The sequence below is a fragment of the Arvicanthis niloticus genome, chromosome 2, assembly GCF_011762505.2.
Source record: "Arvicanthis niloticus isolate mArvNil1 chromosome 2, mArvNil1.pat.X, whole genome shotgun sequence".
Taxonomy (NCBI): domain Eukaryota; kingdom Metazoa; phylum Chordata; class Mammalia; order Rodentia; family Muridae; genus Arvicanthis; species Arvicanthis niloticus.
In genome coordinates, this window is record NC_047659.1 from 47187536 (window position 1) to 47204652 (window position 17117).

Consider the following 17117-nt stretch of genomic DNA (forward strand, 5'->3'; position numbering starts at 1 on the left):
GTCCTGATGATATTTGAGATGCCATGTGGGTAGGGTCTAAAAAGGTTTCTGGAGTCCAAAAAGAGTTTGAACAAAAGCACAGAAGCTGGAAAGCACCAGGTACGCCAGGTGTTGCCAGGAAGAGTGTGCTTCAGCACACCTGGGTGAGAGGCTGGGAGCAAAGCTGGACCAGGGCAGGCTAGATCTTCCAACCATCCCCTGTTCCCATGAAAGGGTAGTGATGATGAGCAGAAGACGGCAGCCACAGGCTCATGACTCGTGGGTGGAAAGCTTAAAAGTTGGTTAAATCATGCTTACTTTAACCATCTCCAAAATGTTAGATCCTGGCACTGAAACTCCACACTGTCTATAATAGGCTCTCCAGACTTTAGAGAGCCACTCAGGAAAGGTGGTTAGCAGAAGCTGGGGGGTGGGGGGGAGGGAAGCTCTTAGAAGCTCTTTCCAGAGAGCTTCTAAGCTTAGTTGATTTCCTTTCTTGTGTATCTATGGCTTACTCTGAGGGCTACAGATCTCTGGGTTTGTTTATTTTATTTTATTATTTATTTGAGATAGGTCTTGCTATATGACTCAGGTTGGCCTGGAACTTAGGATTCTCCTTCTTCATCTTTCTAAGGGCTGAGATTGTCAACCTGTGCCAATGTTACTGATTTTCAAATTTAAAACCTTTTCAATTTGACCCAGATGCTGCTGCTGCTGCTGCTGCTGCTGCTGCTGCTGCTGCTGCTGCTGCTGCTGCTGCTCCTGCTCCTCTTCTTCCTCTTCTTGCTTTGTGAGACAGGGTGTTTCTGTGTATCCCTGCCTGCCCTGGAACTTGCTCTGTAGACCAGGCTGACCTTTAACTCACAGATTTACCAACATCTGCCTTGAGAAAGCCATGAGCCACCATGCCCAGCTAACACACACACACACACACAGAGAGAGAGAGAGAGAGAGAGAGAGAGAGAGAGAGAGAGAGAGAGAGAGAGAGAGAGAGAGATAAAGAAAAGCTTTACTTGTTAGGCTCCAAAGGTCTGCGCCCGCTGCCAGGCACACAGCATGTGTGTCAAACACATGTTGGAAAGGAATGAAGAGTGAATTCTTCTGCCAGCCTGCAGTGGCTGCTGAGACCCAGCTGTAGCCAGAGCAGTTAAAACAAGTTGCCAAAGAGCCACCTGACACTGACCTGGCTGGAGACCAGAAGGAATCTGTGAGACCTGAAAGAGTCAGATCTGAGCTCAGCTGCTGTTGGAGAGGTTGGTTCAACAAACCAAAAAGCTATTTTGTTTTCATGTGAAGTTCAAGCCTGGTGTGACCCAGCTCTTAGGTATATCAGAGACCTAGGCTTCCCTTTCCAGTTGCTCTTTATTATGTTCTAGGTGGAAAAATGGGGGGAGGCTGAAGGGAAGGACATGCCTTTTCTGTTTAAGGACATAAGCTCACACTCCTTAGCCAGAGGCTAGACACATAGCTGGAAGAGATGATGAGAAATGCATGCCATTTATAGAGAGTGGCCATGCAAACCATCACATTATTCTCAAAAAGGAAGCTACCTGGGTTGGGTGGTGCATGCCTGTAGTGCCAGAACTCAGGAGATAAAGACAGGAGGACCATGACGAAGTACACAGACATGCATGTAGGCAGGCAGAACACCCATTCACATAATATAACTTAAAAAATAAAGAATAAGAAAACATATATTCCAGGTCTGCCTGAGCTATGAAACAAGAGCTTTTTCTATTTGGGGAAAAAGAAGCTAAAAAAGGAGACTAGATATTCACAAGCAACCCGCCATTCGTGCCACATGCTGGCTTTATGTAATGGAGGGCAGATGTGACTGTCTACACAGGCTTGGTGTAGACAGCTGGCTCTGATGACATAAATAGAAAGCATTTTCTTCAGAACAGGGTCAGGCTGGTGCACAAAGCCTCAGCTGCCATGACGGAAGTGTAGCATCAAAGTGCTGCCTTCAGATGTAAAGGTGAGTGTGTGCTCTGGTTAGCTTGCTTTGGTCGTTGTGAGTCTTCCGCCTTCTTTCTAAGAAGAGACCACATGGCTGATCAAAAAATGGCTGTCTTGTACCTTCACAGCAACAGACAGGAAGGGCAGAAAAAAGACACTAGAACTTGTGTGGTGACTAGACATCCCTCCTCCCCCCAAGCCCCCAGCATGAGGGATTGAACCGAGACTCTTGCATATGCTAGCCAGATACTCTGGCACCAAGCTATATGACTAGCCATTTGGCTATTTGAAGCAGGGTCTTTCTATGTAGGTCTTGAACTTGTAATCCTTCTTCCTCAGATACCCAAGTGCTGGGATTGCAGCCGTGCACCACCACACCTGATATGTCCCCTTTTAAACTGTTGGTCTCTGTTGTCCACACTTCCTGATGAACCCACCATGGTTGGCCTTGGAATTTCCCACCAAACTTGGCCTCTCCTTCCTGGAAGATGGGTGGATGCCTTCTCCTTCCTCTTGCTGGTAAGTGGCGGGATGGCTGAGCTTTCCAGTGGGATGTGGGCAGAGTGTTCATCCCTAGACCTAAGCTGAAGACTGAGGGTGTCATGTCCATAGCCTTTCTCCCTGTTCACTGCTGGCTACATGGCCTCATGGGCACATAGACCATGTCACTGTGTGATGTAGACAATATGCATGCCCCAAAGGACTGTGGAGCTTCAGCCCGGAGGGTACTTGGGTCTCTTAGTTTGACTTAGAGACAGAGCTGCCCTGACTGACACACTCACTTGTGACTGTTGTGTGAGAAAGGAACTTTATTTTCTCCATTGTATTGTGACATATTTTGTTATAGCAGTCCGGGCTTTTAGAGTAGCAAGAACACAAAGCATTTTCCTCCCAAGTACTAGGGATGGAGCCTGGGGTGAGCACTTTAACACTAAGCTATACTCACGCCCCTTTACTTACTTTTAAAGACAGGATCTCACTGAGTTTCCTAGGCTAGCTCTGGAATCAATCTATAGCCCAGGCTGACCTCGAAATTTTAATCCTGTTGCCACATCCTTTCCAGTAGCTGAGATTATTAGCCTACATCACCATTTGTCACCACGTAGTCCAGGCTGGCCTGCAATTCCCAACCCATCTGCCTCAGCCTCCTCCCATGCTCTGGACTAGGATTACAGGGATGAACAAATAGTGATGCTTAGCACATTACATTTTGAAGTCATAAGGAGAAAGACCTTATTGGGGTTCACAATCTTTCCATCTACGATCTGTTGGTCTGTTTCCTTTGGGCCCGGGGTAGGGGCAACACATCATGGTGGGAGTGCATGGCGGAGGCGGCCTTCATACCCGTGGCAGCTGGGAAGCAAAGTGAGAAACAGGAATGGGCCGGAGCCCCAGTGCTCTCTTTTAGGTCACACCCTGATGGCCTAACTCTTCTCTCTTAAAGGCTTCACAGCTTCTCATCCGCCCACAGGTTTCACGCATGCGCCTTGGAGGGGACACGTTTCATCTCTGAGCTGTAGCCCGAGGATGATGCACTTGACAGTAAGTGAAACAAGGCAGGCGGTAGTGTGGCCACAGTCTGTCCCTGAGCAAAGAGTCCCCTTCATCTCAACTCTGACCCCTCCCACTTACCCTCCTCCTCTCTAGCCACCATGGAGTCCTGAGTGCTCTCCCGGCCCTGTTCTCAGCCTCAGTACTGAGACAGCCTCGGTGTCAGTCCATCTGGCTGCAACAGACTGTTCCTAGACACACTGTGGGTGCGCCTTCCCTTCCTTCAGACTTCAGTTGACCAAGCCAGCCAAACCATTTTGGCTGTACCACAGCAGAAGAATGGTCTCTGCATCCCACCCATGGCCTCCCCACACTTCTGCTCCTCTTATTCAGCCTATGTTTGTCTAGAGCAGTTACTATTGCGTGTCACGTGACATTTATTGTCTAGCTCCCACTGAGGAGTGCAGCCCTGTGAGGAAGGTCAGAGAATTTCTGTGATTTGTTCATTATTGTATCTACAACCCAGAGCAGGTCACCAATAAATGTTTGTGAGATAAACAAGTTACATATGTGATTATAATTGACAATATCTTATGATGTTGACTTTTAAGTCTTAAGAAAAGCCAGACATTTTGGTAGAGGGCACACTCATAATCCTAGCACTTGGGAAGTTGAAGCAGGAAAACTTGCAAGTCAGTGCTAGCCTGGGCTACATTGTGAGACTGTTTCTAAAAGCAAACCAAACAGCCCCAGGTGACTGGTAGAGAAGTCAAAGGGGTGATGAGGTGGTGACCAACATGTCAAGTGGGTGGACAGACGGTTAGCAAGTTTGATTTTCTTCATTGTACTTTTCTGCAGGTTTGAAACACTTTGCAGTAAGCGTATATTATAATGAGAGAGACACCGATGCGTTTCTATTGTTAATTTACCTCATACCTTTGCTGGCTAAATGTTTCAAGCTGTAGACCATGTCTGTTATTTTAGGAGTGTTCACTGTTTCCATTTTACACATGAGGGACTCTTCCACAGGGCAAACTTTTATCAGCTACTGCCTCCTGGTATTTCCTTCCTCTGCCTCACCGGCCTCAGCAGCCTCATAGACTTCAGCAAGTGCCTCGTGGTTGTGGGGTTTCCTTTGGATACTGTTCAGTTTTCTAAAGCAGCCTTTTCCTCTGTAGTCTTCTTAGCCTCAGATGCCAACTTGGGTTTGCTAAGGCTAGCTCTTTCCCCCCAAACCCAGTCTCTTCCTATAGTTCCTTCCTGGGACCCACAGTACCAGAGACATAGAGGGACAAGGGCTCACTCTGCACAGCCCTTCAGAGCCTGAAGGGCTGCCTGGGGGAAATGAACTGAGAACACAAGAGCCTGAGATGGAATAGCTAGTCTTAGTTCCCTTCAGTGAGTTCATGGCAGCGGCTGCAGAGCCTGCCCAGGGCAGGAGACACACATCGAAACAGCCACATTTACCTGCAGGAGCCAGAGCTAGAGCATTTGTCCTTAGAGAGGAGAGCCTTGGTCTAACACCCAGGCTCCCTTATTCATCTCCATAAGAAAGACTGTAACCCATAATTCCACTGGCCACGCCATCTCCTTGATGTTTAAACAATGGCCTAAGTATGGAGTAGCTTTCCAGTCACAACCAGAAGCAAATCCATGATGACAAGAGGGAGTCCAGGCCTGGGTGGAAGGAAGGAAATCATCAAACACACTAGAATAAAATAATGCCCCCCCGCCCCCCGGGGCACCGAGCATGTCAAGGTGAACTAAAGCGGTCCAGTTATTATTTATAGAACCGGTGGGGAGGGTTTGTGGGCTGCTGGAGGACCTGTGACAGTCGGGTCAGCACTGGCTTTGTCTGAGCAGAAGACTGCTGGCTGACGTGGAAGGAAGTGCCCTGCCCATCCCCCAGCAGTGGCAGTGCTCACCCAGTAGGGCCACTCTGCCAAGTGTGTGATCATCCTTGGTATCTATAGACATGGCTGCCCAAGAGAGAACGTCAAAAATGTATCCAGGCCAGTCTCTTCACACTGGCAGGTGAGATTCCTTTTCCTGCCCATCTCTGAGGCAAAGCAATGCGCTCTGTAATAAAGGGGTCACTGATGGGTTATGAAACAAAGAGTGAGAGAGATGGGGGAGGTAGCAGACCCGGCTAAGGATGCAGATACTGATATCATCCATGATACACAATGCTTGGCACCATATAGAGGTTTGCATGATAACTCAAGAGTTAACCCTAACCGTCCTGCGATAGAGAGGCTCATATTCTTCCCATTTCACAGATGAGAAACTTGAGGTGTGGGAGAGATTGGATAAACGGCCTACAACTGAACTTATAAGTGGGAGAGACTGCCTGCTGAGTCTTAGGGATGTGGACCTAAAATGGCAGCAATAATAGTGTCAAAGAATGTGGTGTTTTGGTATTTCCCAAACCTAATTTCTTTGATCTCCTCCTAAAGAGAAGCTGGGTATTTCTTAAACAAGTCCTTGAACTTGGCAGTAGTTAGAGGGCCTTTGCTTTCCAGCTGGTAGACCTAGTCTGTGGTCCAGCCCTACGCACCCTAAATAGCCTGATGTGGACAGAAGGTAATGGTTAAACACCAGTTCTGAGCTATGTGACCTCCAAACCTTCACTTCCCTATCTATAAAAAGAGGGTAATAGCATTTCTGTCTAGGGGGTCTCCTGCCTGCTACTTCTTGTTTCCTCCACACCCATCACACAAGATGAGGCTTCTGAATAGCACAGATGCTGAAAAGGAGCCAACCTGGAAGTCTGGGGGGGTGCTCTAAGTGACTGCAGCCATTGTTCCATGGCTGCGGAGGGCCTCTCTGTCAGGGAGGGCAGAGGGCTCTGGCCTTTGGTGGACATCTGCTTCAGAGTTCCTCTGCTCTGCTGTTTGAGGACATCGGCTTTTCCTTCAAGGACTGAGCAAATGTAGTCAGAAGAAATACATCAGGGAGACAACACGGTGGTTGACTGAAGACTGGATTAGGACCGGATGTAGGCCTGACCCGGGGCTGTGTCCCTGGGGTGCAGCTCAGAGAGACCTCAGGACCAACATCATGCTCTTTGTTTACTCAGGGGTTTCCTCATTGGAGCTGCCAAGGAAGCAGCTTTGTGAGGAAAGGGAAAACACGTGGGCTAGGCCACTGGACCCACGAGGCTGCCTACACACAAGCTCCTGCCTTCAGCCAAGGAGGACTGGAATGCAATCCAGCCCCTGCCCTGCCTGGGCCAGCAACATAACATGGGCCCTTGGGGGCACTGTCTTCATGGCTACTCCATCCTAGGTGACCTGGTACCTCTCCATGGGATAGGGTGGGGGTGAGTGAGGTGGGGTGGGGTGTAGGACAGTAAAACCATGCCAGAAAGCTTGGTAAGGTAGAACAGGTTAAGACCCAGAGACTCAGTGGGCACACACTTGAGACTTAGGCAACTTACCGCTCCCTGCCAAATTCCTGGCCTGGAACTCATGCCACAGTCCCCACATAAGGAAACATGACCTGTGGTCAGGTAGGCCTAGAAAAAAGTTCTCCCTGCTAATGAGGTACCTGAAGACCCTGAGGGCTTAGCCAATAAACTTCCCTGATTGACAGGCATCCCTCCCTGCAAAAGGTATTTAATCTCAGGTCTGCCCTGAGAAGTGGGTACAGTTAGGTATGCATTCATTTTCCACCATGAACAGTCAATAAACAGTTCAGAACCATGGACTGTCTTTTCATCAAGACCCACTTTGGGGAGCCAAGGAAAAGGCCTTTGCCTACCTCTGTAGGCCTCAGCTTAATTCTCCGGTGGAAGGCCTCTCTATGCCTCCAGCCTGCCTTCGCCAACCTAAGAACAATCACTGCTGGGACAAGCCAGAGCTCCCCTTTCCCCTGGTCCTGGGCTAGATGCTGTCCCCAGCTCTCAGACCGCCAACTCAGTTCTCGGCTTTTCTGTGACTCCCAGCAGTTTCTGGATGTCCAATGAGTCAGAGAACCCCATGACCCCAGCCTCATTGCAGGCTCAGGGACCCCCAAACCAGCTCTAAGTTTCCCACATCTCAGACTGTGCTTCTTACTCCCCGCAGCAGTGTTTCAGTGCCTCCCTAAAGCCCAGTACCTGCCCCTGTGGTGATGTGAGATAGGCACAGTCATACTCCCCACATTTCGCCTCCCCAAGAGGCCGTGTCCTGTGGTGGGGTGGATGAGGACCCTTAGGGTAGGGCTATTCATTTGTTACAGGCCCTGAGCTGTCTTTCACATGGGTGACCAAATATCTGGGATAACCAACCTAAGACAGTAGGAGTTTGTTTGGACTCTTGGTTTCTGAGGCTGCAGCCCCTGACTAGCTGGTGCTATTGATTTCAGATCTACAGCAAGGCACAGACACCAGGATAGAAGGATGTGGCAGAGCAAAGCTACTCATCTCATAGACAGGAGTCAGGGAAGGAAGGAAAAAGGGAGGGAGAAAGGGATACAGACACACATACACACACACATACAGAGAGAGATTGAATGAATGAATGAATGAATGAATGAATGAATGAAAAAGCTAGGGAGACAATATACTAACCATGTTGCCCCTCCAGTGATCTAGCACCTCCAGTTAAGCCCCACTGCCTGATTGCCCGCTCAGCCGTGTGACCAGGTCTATGAGGGAGTGCTGAACTCTGCCCTGAACGATTTATCTCCATCACAGGTGGAGGCTGCAAACCAATCGTTGTGCAGTGGACCTGGGACTAAAGGCTTCAGCCAGCCGGAGCCTTGTGGACATAATCTCTTGATGAGCTTACCATCCTCAGCATTTAATCACCTCCAAATAGTACCCTGGACAAGGGACTGACCCTTTAACTCATGAGCCTTCTTAGGGATCACTTTACAACTAAACCATACAAGACTCCTCAGGTGACTTCCCAGAGAGATTACTTTGTTTGTTATAAGATCTGTCTGTCCCTTCACCCACTTTGTTCTACCTTGTCCCTATTTAAGAAATAATGATGTGTTGAAAAGTTACAATATTTGCAAGCAACAGTGTGGTGGTTTGAATGAGAATGGTCTGTCCCATAGATTAAAATATTTGAATACTTGTTTCCCAGTTGGTGGAAGTGTTTGGGAAGGATTAAGAGGTGTGGCCTTGTTGAAGGATGTATGTCACTAGGGGTGGCCTTTGAGGTTTCAAAAGGCACCATTCTGAGTCTCTATCTCTCTGTCTCTGACTCTCTCTTTCCATCTCTGTCTTTCTCTTTCTTATAGATCAAGACATCACTCTCATCTGACTCAGCACCATGCCTGCCTGCCTGCTGCCATACTCTGTGCCATGATGGTCATGCTTCTGTCCTGTCACCCCCAGAGGTGAGAAGAGGACCTGCCTCCTCTGAGAAGCCTCCTGGAGCAACAGTCACTGGAGGTTCTCATTCGTCCCTTGACCATTGCCATCTCAGTGATGATGTCAGTAGCGGCTCCAGCCTCTCTACTGCCACAGGTCGTCCATTTCTCCTCAGTATACAGCAAGGGGCCGGTGCTGGAGAGAGGCAGGCTATCAATCCAAGATGTATGGAGAGAAATAGGCTATCAAACCAAGATGGAGACAGGAAGACTATCAAACCGAGATGGACTGCATCATTGTATCCTTTCTAGGAAATTTTCTCAGAAGTCTAACTCCAGAAAGACCGGAGTTTCTTGAGGGTGATACAGGTGGCTGAGAGTCCTTCAGCGAAGGCGCTCTGAAGATAAGGGAAACTGAGAGATATACTAAGGCCCTCCACAGGCCTTCAGGAAAAAAGTATCACACACACTTCAGAAGCAAGGCCTCTGCTTAGGCCCTTTGTTGGGAAGGCTGAGCTAAGCAGAGAGCACAGAGCAGCCGGGACTGGCTGAGTTGGACTCAAGAGGACTGCAGAACTCCAAGAGCACAGCTTCTTCAAGCTGCTTTGCAATGGTCAAGCAACCTCTCCTCCCTTTACCTCAGCACCACAATGACTTTGACTATTCTGCCCTGGGCAGGTCCCTGCCACCGACAGCTTGTTTATAGAACCCCTTTGTCATCAGCATATTGTATAACTTTCTAGAATGTGTTTGGCTTCACCCCTTCCTCACCTCTTTAGAGCTATTTCAAAAATATTGGGTTTCTTTTTTTTTTTTTTTCCTCCTCCAAAAACTTCATAGGAAAGAAGGAACTCAAAGAGGTTAGTGCAGATAACGAGAAAAGCAGGACTAGGTGGGCTGTCACCGTGTCCAAGGATTAGGAAGACGAAATGCTTCTTTGTCCCCGTCCTTGCTGTCACAGAGAAACTGTTTCAGGGCATCCAGATCAAGGCCAGTGATGCTGGCGGCATCGGGCAGGGGGCTCAGTAGCAATAATAAAAATGCTATATTACATACAGTCCCACCTATAATCAAAAGTATTTATAAGTAACCAGGGATATATTTTCAGAGGACGTGGAGACATGGCTCAGCAGTTAAGTGTACATGATGCTCTCAAGAGGACCAGGGTTAGGTTCCAAGTACCCACCTGGTAGCTCAACCATCCACAACCCCAGTTGTCAGGGATCAGATGCCCTCTTCTGAACTCTGAGGGTACCTGGCATGCATGTGTTGACACACATATGTGCAGGTAAAGCATTTATACCCAGAAAATTTAAAAAAAAAAAAAAAAAAAAAAAAAAAAAAAAAAAAAACCAAAATATTTTAAAAGTTTCTGAGTCGCTAGGGTTCTTGGAACCTAAGGCCTCACACTTGCTGGACAGGCAAGGACATTGTTTTCAACCGGGACAATGTGTCAGAGATTGATCTTGGCTTTTTCAGCCTATGCTGCCTGTAGTCTACAAGTCAAAGCTTGATACCAGAGCCAATAATGTTGCAAACAGAAAACTGCCCATAGGGAGAGCCTGGAGAAGCAAGATTTTCAGTAACCTCATAGAAGTCCTCAGGGTATAAATTAAATCTATTAATTTACTTTTATGTGTTTGTTTGTTCATTTGTTTCTGAGGCAAGCTCTATGCATTCCAGGTTAGCTTGGACTTCACTGTGTAGCTGACGATAACCCTGAACTTCTGCTTTTTCGGCCTCTACCTCCAAGAGTTGGGATTACAGGTGTGTACCACCACAGCTGGGTTAGCTACACCTGTTCTTTTCATCCTCTCTTGTATTCCTTTTTTGTGTATTGTGATAACACAGGATTCCACTTCTAGGTTTGCTTTTTTTGAGACATGAGCGTGTTTAACTTAATTTTGCTGTGTAAGGTCTGGGTTAAGGCTTTTGATATTTCACATGCTCATTTTCTATTCTAAATGCAGAGTCTTTATAGCAGACACCTTTTCTCTCCCCACCCCCTCTTTAAGATGGGGCTCTCATTGTATAGCCTCAAGTGACCTAGAACTCACTATGTACACCATCTGGCCTCAAACTCATTTCGATCCTTCACTTTTGCCTTGAAGGTGCTGGAGTTAAATGTGTGTGCTACTATGCCTGGCTCAGTCTATCTTTCTTTCTTTCTTTCTTTCTTTCTTTCTTTCTTTCTTTCTTCCTTTCTTCCTTTCTTCCTTTCTTCCTTCCTTCCTTCCTTCCTTCCTTCCTTCCTTCCTTCCTTCTTTCCTTCCTTGCTTGCTTGCTTCCTTCCTTCCTTTCTTCTTCTTTTTCTTAAATGGAGTCCTCAGTGCCATTTTTCAAGAACATAGCTGGGCCCTTCACTTTGCTTTGGGAATACCCGTACCTTGACTCTGCTTCAGCCCAGCAAATACACAGCAGCTGCCTGCAGGTCCTTAGCATGTCTTCCTCAGTTCATAGCTCCTTTCTTTCCTTTACTCTTACTCTCCTTAGTGCTACTCAGGTACAACAGGCTTTGTAATGCCAAACTAAACCCTGGTCATACAGATCTGAGCTAGTCAACACCATACAGGCAAGATGGATGGAAACAAGCATCCTCTGGAAGATGCTGTGGTGTGAAGGGTGCAGACTCTTCCAAGGATAATGTATAATTGTCAGTCAAGGTTGCAAGTACGCTGTGCTGTGCTTTGACTCAGTGTTCTGCTTGCAGGAGTAAGATTATACAGATAATCTTGCATATGCAAATGTGTGTGATGCTATCCACAAGGGAATTGTTTATAAAGAAAGATACTAGACATGGCCAAAGGACGTTGGTAAGTACGATCCAATTACATAGGAGTCTTACTACTCTTGCTTTTACCCACTAGTGATTGACTGATACTGAACCCACTCTTTTTCCAGGAGTGGACCCCTTATTGGTGGAGTTTGGTCCATAATTTTTCTCTGTCCATAGGAACTCTTTTATGTATGATGAAATCTTGTCTTATCAAAAAGAATCAAAATGAACAGGAGATTAGAAATGGCTATTTTTATGAACAGAGCTTGAAGCTTCTAGACACCTGCGCCTGGAAGCTAAGCCATGGATAAGGGCCCTTGAGGATAGGGCCTGTTGGTGTCAGACTGGGAAGTATGCCATGGCTTGATGAGCTTCCTTTTGGTTTAGGTTGGTGTACTAGGGTTCCCAAAGGGAAAAGAACTGATAGAGTGAATACATATTCAAAGAGGATTAAGTTGGTTTACAAAATGTGACCATGGCAGCAATGGCTGCCTTACACTGGAGATGCTGAGAACCTAGCAGTGGTTGAGCCATGAGGCTGATGTCTCAGCAGTACCAATGTGGCTCTGTAGTGTAAATGTAACTTTTATTTACCTGATGTAATTGTTGTCTTTGAGGCCTACTGCCTCTGTCTACTAACCTAGACCTAGTCCTAGAAGCCTCCATACACTCTAGGCCTAGAATGTTTTCAGTCTCTGAGACTTATTGCTGAATAATCTCACCCCTTTGTTGTTCTTTGTGATCTGGCTGGCTGATTCAACTCAGCTGTTCTGGCTCAAACTCCTCTCCAAGCTGACTGACTCAATATGGCTTCTCCCTCAGCTTCTAACTTTTGCTCTGCTTGGCCTCAAATTAACACTAGCAATTTGTTCTAATCTTCTGGCTCATTCTCATTCTCTGGCTTGTTCTGTCTTCACCTGTGTCTAGCTTGTGCTTGTTCTTGATTCAACCTGTCTCTGTAAAACTGCCTCTTCTCTCTCTGCAATGTCCTTTGAGTATCTTCCCTTTCCTCTTTCTTCTCATGGGAGTTGGGCGTTTCCTATTCTGTCAAATCTTTCTCTGACTCATCACTTTGTCTGCCACTCAATTAGACATCACTTTCAAACATGGGTGCTTCCTTATATAAACTAACTTTACTTTCATTGTACAGGACTAAAGGTGTGTACTAAGTCATGTCTGTTCTCCAGCTAGAGATTAAAGGTGTATGCTAAGGCTGAGCTACACCACAACTAGAAACAGGGTTTTTCCAGTAAGCAACACACTCTTGGGGGTTCACAGTGTGATCAAATATCCTGCAACACTGTAGGCCTGAGAGATTCCCAGAGAGCTGCTGATCTTCAGTCTCTTGTGGATTCCTAAAACAGTTAGTTTCAACATCAGTGAAGGTATGCCACAGTAACAGGATAGATGAACTTGCCAGTGAGTGCAAGCAGGCAAAAAGCAAAGTTTTCTGTTGTTTTTTTAAAAACATCTCAAACATTTGATTTTACCAATCAAGAGTCAGAAACCAGATGCTGGGATGAAATCCAAAAAGAAAAAGAAAGTTCTCTCTCTATGCGGTCTCAAAAACCCTTCAAACTGAGTGACTCTCCTTTCTACTTCCTGAGCGTCTCTCCATCCTCCTAACTTCCTCTTACTGTATGGTTTTGTTTTTTTTGTTTTTGTTTTTTTCCTGTGTTCACTCCATGTCAACTGATTGTTTCCTCTGTCTCTTAACTTATGGCTGACTTTATTTAATCCTGTTTTGGTTTCCACTGCTGTGAAGGGACACCGTGACCAAGGCAACTCTTACAAGGGACAACATTTAATTGGGGCTGGCTTACAATACAATAAACAGAAAGTTCTCAGATTAAAGGTGTGTGCTAGAGCTGAGCCACACCACAACTAGAAACGTTTTTTTGTTTTTGTTTTTTGTTTGTTTTTTTTGTTTGTTTGTTTTGTTTTTCCCAGTAAATAGCACCACCTCTGGATTCACAGTATGGTTAAATATCCTGCAACAGTTTCCTTCTTCCACGTCCTTTTATCTAGGCTGCTGCCAGAAGGGGCTATCCTCATTTACATTGGTTCTTCCTGCCTCAAACAATCTGATCAAGAAAACCCTTCACAGGATCACCCAGCAGCTTAGGTGTTAGTGGATTCCAGATGCAATCAAGATGACAACCCAAAGTAGCCATCACAATAGGTTTGGGTTTCAGCCAATTGGAAGCAAGCTGTTTTCTTCATATATTCATAAGGATCTTAGTTGCTGAAGGACAAGGACGCCAAGTAACCATAAAAGAAAATCATGTAGTTACCCATGTGCCCTTGTGAAATGGTATCTGTGGTGCCTTGCAGATTGAAGGTGCCATATGATTACTATATGTGCCCTTCCCCCAGCCTTGAACAGGCCTGAAAGAGCTTGTTTACAACAGTAGACCAAACAATAGGACCCAGGTGGTGTTACCCACCTTGGCTGTACTTGCAGCATGCTACAGGAACTTAGTAAAATAGACTGTCTGTTGAGCTTGCCTTGAGACACCTCTGGCTGTGATTAAGGATGGGTTCCCCTCACCCACACCAGCTGAAGCAAGAAGGGGTTCGGTGGTGGGGCTTCCCCTTTTTACTGAAAGCTGAACATTAAACTTCAAGCCTTGATCAAAATACTTGTCTTGGCTACATCTTTTCTCACCCTTCCATTTCTGTCTTTTATTCCCAGCCCCGCTTTCAGGTGAACCCAGTTGACCCGGGCTGCAGGCGGCTACAACTATAGAATACATTCTCTGATATATAAATAAAAAACTGTGAGAATGGTCCCACACTCATGCCTATCTAAGCATGACACATATAAGTGGTCTTGGTTAGCAATAACACACTCTTGAAAAACAAATAGAAATAGATAGATGCCTTTCTTTGAAGTATACACCCATCCAGAGAGCAATTTAGCAAGCCAACATGCAATGTATTAACCTCTTGAGTCTCCTTGATTGTCTTGCCGTGAAGAGACACCATGACCAAGGCAACTTTTATAAGGGACATTTAATTGGGACTGGTTTACAGTTTCAGAGGTTCTGTCTATTATCATCATGGCAGGAAGCATGCTAGCATCTAGGCAGGCATGGTGCTGAAGAAGAAGCTGAGAGTTCTACATCTTGATCTAAAGGCAGCCAGGAAGAGTCTGACTTTTCTGCACTGGGCGGAGCTTAAGCACTAGGAACCCTCAAAGCCCGCCTACAGTGACACACTTCCTCCAACAAGGCCACACCTCCCAATAGTGCCACTCCCTAGACCAAGCATATTCAAACCACCACAGTGGTGGTATGTAGTGTGCACCCACACAGTAGTAGGTTGAAGTTCTGTGTGTGTACATATGTATTTGTGTCTGTGATACTCCTGGTAGGTAGTCTGTAAAACTAGAAAGAAAAGTTGTTTCTGGGAAGAAACTCACCCCTCTAGGCTGCACTTGGACAGTTTCACATTTATTACCAAATCCATAAGGTGCACTGTTTTTCTTTTTAAATAAAAAAAATTGTTACTTTTATTTATGTATGTACATATGTATGTATGTGGGTATGGTGTGTGTGTGTGTGTGTGTGTGTATGTGTGTGTGTGTGTAGATCATAAGACAACTTGTAAAAATTAGTTCCCTCTTTCTACGGTGTGTGTCCTGGGATCTTTAGCTCAGGAGCAGGCACTTTTACTGCCTGAACCTTCTTTCCAGATACTGTTTTAATACAGAAGTTTTGTTTGTTTATTTTATGGTTTTGTTTTTCTGAGACAGCGTTTCTCTGTGTACTCCTGGCTGTTCTGGCACTCACAAAGGCCTCGAACTCACAGAGATCCACCTGCCTCTGCTTCCCAAGTGCTGTGATTAAAGGCATGCACCACCACTGCCTAGATTAATTCATATTTTAAATAAAAAAAACCTTGAATTGTTTGTTTTGTTTTTTTTTTGTTTTTGTTTTTTGTTTTTTGTTTGTTTGTTTGTTTTTGGTTTTTCGAGACAGGGTTTCTCTGTGTAGCCCTGGCTGTCCTGGAACTCACTTTGTAGACCAGGCTGGCCTCGAACTCAGAAATCCACCTGCCTCTGCCTCCCAAGTGCTGGGATTAAAGGTGTGCACCACCACAGCCCGGCTGTTGGGTTTTTTTGTTTGTTTGTTTGTTTGTTTGTTTTGTTTTTGTTTTTTTTTTTAAACCTTGAGATTTGATTTCAGTTTATCCTTAGGAAACTCTGCTTCCTGGAAGAGAAGCTTTATTGTGTCGTTTATTGCATCATTCAAAGGTCCCTTTTTGGCCTTAGGCCACCTTCCCTGTCTATCTCTGGCCACTTTCCTTCCACATGATGCCTTCAAGCAGGGTTGTTATGTCCCTTTAGCCTTCTCCACACATTCTCTGCTCTGTGCCAAACCCAGACTCTGGGAACTTCCCATCATCCCCTGGGTCTTCCTTTCTTGGTACACCCATAGTCCTTTGCTTCTGTCTCTTTCTTGCTACTTGCCACATTTGATGTCATTTTTACTGTGGTCCATAATTACAACTCTAAACAAATTCTGTGAGTGGCACTTGGAGGAACCAGTGTCTACAGTCAGTGCTTGTCACTTGATGGGAACAGGCACCTCATAGCTGTCCCATGCGTGAATGGAGGCAGGCTCAGATTCAAGCTTTTCACTGGGTCTCTTTCCCCTTGCAGCTGCAAATCCCTATCTATTCATTGCCTCTCTGCTCAGTAACAATTAGCCAGGTTACAGCACATCTCCAGTTTCCAGCCAAACCCAGATTGCATTACCTCACTGCCAGCAGCCAAGGGGGTTGTCTTTCACTGCCCTAAGATGTGTCTGAGATTTGGAGCTGATCTAATGAGCCCTTCCCTAGCTCTTTGTCTGCCGTGACACAAAGCCTGTTAGAAGAGTCCATCCACTCAAAACTTGAAGAGTCAGGGAACAGGAGGCAAGTGTGTGAGAACCATCATCTATTACCTGATCATCTATCCCTGCACCTGACCACCTGCCCCTTGGGTAAGCCTTTCAGCCCAGAGAGCTGTCTGCCCTCTATCTGGGGCATTACAGAAATAGTCTTTCCAGAAGAGAGATACAGAGTGGTTATAGCTTATACTCAGCAAAGTTAGTTAGACTCTCCCAGGAAAACTCTGATGGAGGCTGGTCCAGCCACTACTGAGAGTACAGTTAGCATTCTGGAAAGACCCAGATGGTTGTTGACTGTTGAACCATCAACCCCACCACTGGGTTTCACCTATAAGAGCAGTGGCATGCTGTGGCTATAATCTCTGCTAGGCTCTGCAAAGATATTGTGCCATTGAGATTGGAGTTAAGCCTCATGCTGGCCCATAGGGTACCAGAAAGACATAACCCCCCTGGGCTGATGCACTAGGGCAGTCTTGTGTGGTAGAGGTACCTCCGTCTACAGAGTGCACATTATCCTGGATAAACCCAGCCCCACCTGGGGCACATGTATTTAGTCCACTTGCCTTCTGGAGGGAACCATTGTGCAGTGCTCAAGGGTCCTGTGGCTTTTCCTGAAGATGCTCCCTGGATTTGGGGGATGCTGTCGTTGCTTTTTCTTATTCTACTGCTTGGCTTCCTCTTCGAAACTAATACCTTCTGTCATGGTTTGA

The 17117-nt window shown here is 46.2% G+C and overlaps 1 long non-coding RNA gene across 2 annotated transcripts in view; it reads left to right on the forward strand.

The window, feature by feature from the left end:
• LOC117703694 (uncharacterized) overlaps positions 1 to 14224 on the forward strand; it is a 29236-nt gene extending 15012 nt beyond the window's left edge. Inside the window, exons 2-5 of one of the 2 annotated variants that reach the window (XR_004606185.2) lie at positions 2278 to 2457; positions 3410 to 3480; positions 8108 to 8313; positions 8662 to 14224. This is a non-coding gene — a long non-coding RNA (uncharacterized LOC117703694). The remainder of the gene's footprint in view (positions 1 to 2277; positions 2458 to 3409; positions 3481 to 8107; positions 8314 to 8661) is intronic. The other variant, XR_004606186.2, reaches the window with a different exon arrangement.
• Positions 14225 to 17117: the final 2893 nt, after the last annotated feature.